This window comes from Cephus cinctus, unplaced genomic scaffold (genome assembly GCF_000341935.2).
Source record: "Cephus cinctus unplaced genomic scaffold, Ccin1 Ccin1_scaffold0091, whole genome shotgun sequence".
Taxonomy (NCBI): domain Eukaryota; kingdom Metazoa; phylum Arthropoda; class Insecta; order Hymenoptera; family Cephidae; genus Cephus; species Cephus cinctus.
The window spans coordinates 426,483-429,532 of NW_014332830.1; the positions used below are offsets into that span (position 1 = coordinate 426,483).

A 3,050-nucleotide genomic window follows, 5' to 3' on the forward strand; every position below is an offset into this window, starting at 1 on the left:
GGGGGGGAGATGGAAGCCCAGTTCCGGCAGGGAGGATCGCGCGACAGGAGCTCTGTCTCATTAGGATGGTGCCCGGTGCGAATGGAAGAGAGAGAAGGTGAAGGATGGAGAGAAGCAGAAGAAAAGGGAATAAGGAAGAGGAGGAAGAAGAAGAAGAAGAAGGTGGTTCGCGGGTCTATCGGGAAAGCGAGAAGGACGAGAAGGACGAGAAGGACGAGACGGTGGCGGCGTAGCTCGATAGTCCTCCATCCATGTGGCTCCCAGTGGGAGTTGTGGCGTTACCCCCTCCCGCGAGCGAGACGCCGTTCGTCGGCCCCCACCCGCGGCCTCGAAGACCTCGGGAGGGGAGGCGCGCGTTCTCCAGGCCCGTTGGAGAACGCGCCGCACGCGGCACGCCCACCGCACCCGCGCAAACATGGCCGCCGACGGCGCGCCTCGCAGCTTCTACGTCGCAGAATTGGCGCCGCGCTAGGAGCAACATCAGCGACGTCGCTGCTTCCGAGCCCGAAAATCGGCAGCGATCGCCTCGTCGTCGCCATCTTCGAGGACAATGACGTCAGAGGCACTAGACGCTCGGCTCCTCTCGAATTCCCTTTTCCTTAATTCGCGAATTCGCGAACTTGCGAATTCTCCCTCGGTGCGCTTCTTCGGGCCAGCGCGAGCGCCAATAAAGAAGGGCAAAGGGATCGCGTCGTTCGACGCACCCTGAGGGCACGTTCGCAAGCGGCGCTTCGGTGCCACCATCCGCCAGCCCGTTTCGAGTCCCTCCTGCACGCTGTCACCCGAGCACACCGACAGTTCCCGGCACAGTCCTCCCAGCGAGTCCTCGCCAGTCGACCAGGCGACTCGTCGCCAAGACAAAAGCCCCAAGGAGAAGCTTTAGGAGCCGAATGGCCTCGTTCGCTCGCAGCAGGACTCCGTCCTCGCGCACTTCCCCAGGACGTCGTTCCTCGATCCTTCCTCGATCCTTCCTCGATCCTTCCTCGATCCTTCCTCGATCCTTCCTCGATCCTTCCTTCCCAGCTTAGCTGATAGCGAGCAAAGCGCCGATAAGGTGCGCGTGTAACACCACGTGCATAGGTGAAGAAGTCGAAGGCGAATGAAGAGCCGAGAGACCCCGACCTCTTTGGTGCGCAGGCTGCTGAATACCGTAACTGCATTTAAAGGGAGCGGAAGTCGCCTGTTGTCTTGGGAGAACCCGAGGTGGAACAAGACGGCCGGCGTCGTTCCGACCCCATGACGCTCCTGCCCAGCACGTTGCCCTACATTCCGCGACCCCTGACATTCTCCAGGGTTGTTGTTTACGTTCGCCGACCCTCGGCCGTTCCACCACTTTCCACTTTCCCCAGCGCCGCCGCGTCCGAACTCCACCCCCCGCCACCCCCAAGCGCCGCCGCCCACGCAACCTGACAAAACGTCAACTGGAATAAGCTCGGGCTTCGCGGTGGCCAATTATAAATTATCAATCGACAGAATTGCCAAATAGGATTCTCTGCCGTAACGCGCGACCAGCAGCGTGAAAAATTATTAACCTAAAACTTCCGCGAACGGTGAGTCTTGCTCGTTGCTCCTTATTGTGAGCCAATAATTAGGCAATCAGGTAATTAGGCGAGCAGCCCTGGGCGCGGGCACTGTAGAGGGCGCGCGTGTGTGGTTGTGCACAGATCGCGACGCCCATTAACCTTGCGTGACATTCGTAGGTGGTGCCAGGTCGAAAACGTGAAAAGTCCCATCGAATCCACTCGCGCTTTTAATAGCTCAAGCATGTAAACATGTGCGCGCGCACGTATTGAGTAACAGAGATCGAGAACAGGCCAATTCAAATTTCGTCTCCTTCTTTCGGCAATATTACTAAAAAAAAAAAAAAAAAACTAAGCCAAGCATCTCGATACGCAATCGGTATCGCGATTTCGCTGAATCTCATCGTGCAGCAGCGCAGCGCGTCGTGGAAAAATGCGTGAACGTATGAAGTAAGTCGTGAGCCGAAGACGCAAGGCGGGAAGGCGGGAAGGCGGGAAGGCGGGAAGGCACGAGGGAGAAGCGGGAGCGCGTTCCCAAGAGAATTCCCATGAGTCCCCAGAGTCCAAGGCACCGAGAGACACGAAGGAACGGAGGAACGGAGGAACGTGCGAACGCACGGACGGACCGACGGGGTCCTTTGTTCGCGAAGGGACCGCGGATTGAAAAGGGGACCCTACCAACTCGACGGACCCCGCGCGTAGATACCGGATTCCTCCTACGGGACTTTCTTCGGGCTTCTCTTCACACGCTCGCGCGCCATCATTTTTTCATTCTCTCTTCCCTTATGTCGCTCCTGCCCTCCACTCTCCCAGGGACCCCCCCCTCCCCATTCATCTGCCGCTCTTCACCCTCCGATCCCAACAACCCTCCTGACACCGGCACACTGCACCCCATCCACCCCGTTGGAATTCAAGTTCGCGATCATCGAGCGATCGACGTGCGTTGAGGATCCGGAAGGACCTTCCGACGAATCTTTGCTCGAAGGGGCTTCGTGAGGTTCTCCAAGGATGGCACCTACCTCCCATCTCCCGGTGGCTTCCGATAATTGAGGATTCGGTTGAAGAATCGGAAGAGTCGGGGAAGGGGGGTGGAGAACGAGGAACGTTTGGAAAACAAAGTAGAGAAAAAGAGCAAGAGGGCTGAGCCCGGCGTCATCCCGGCCCAGAAAGACGCAAAGGCCAAAAGGTCCAACGAGGGAGCGAACCCTCGAGCGGCCTGATGCTCTGGAAGGGAGGAAAGCCGAAGGAAAGCTGCAGTTCGAAGAACGCCAGGTGCGTCGCCGCAGAAAAAATTGGGCTGTTTGTCTAGGCATCTGCGAGGCCAGCACGTTCCATTAATCTGCTCCGATGGCACATCAGACGCATTGTGCGGCGCATCGAGCTGCCAATCCCCATGAATATCCGAGCCGATTTTCAGGCTGCCAAGAAATACGGAGAATTGGTGAAAAGGTCGGCCCCGTCACGAGGGACGTCGGAATCGGTAAGTTCGGAGCCTCGGAGCCTCGGAGGGACCGTCAGGCAAGCCCGCTC

At 58.3% G+C, this 3,050-nt stretch overlaps 1 protein-coding gene across 7 annotated transcripts in view; it reads right to left on the reverse strand.

Moving 5' to 3' along the window:
• The window catches only part of LOC107273310 (serine/threonine-protein phosphatase 4 regulatory subunit 1), an 83,369-nt gene that overhangs the window by 13,301 nt on the left and 67,018 nt on the right, over window positions 1-3,050 (reverse strand). The window lies entirely within an intron of this gene.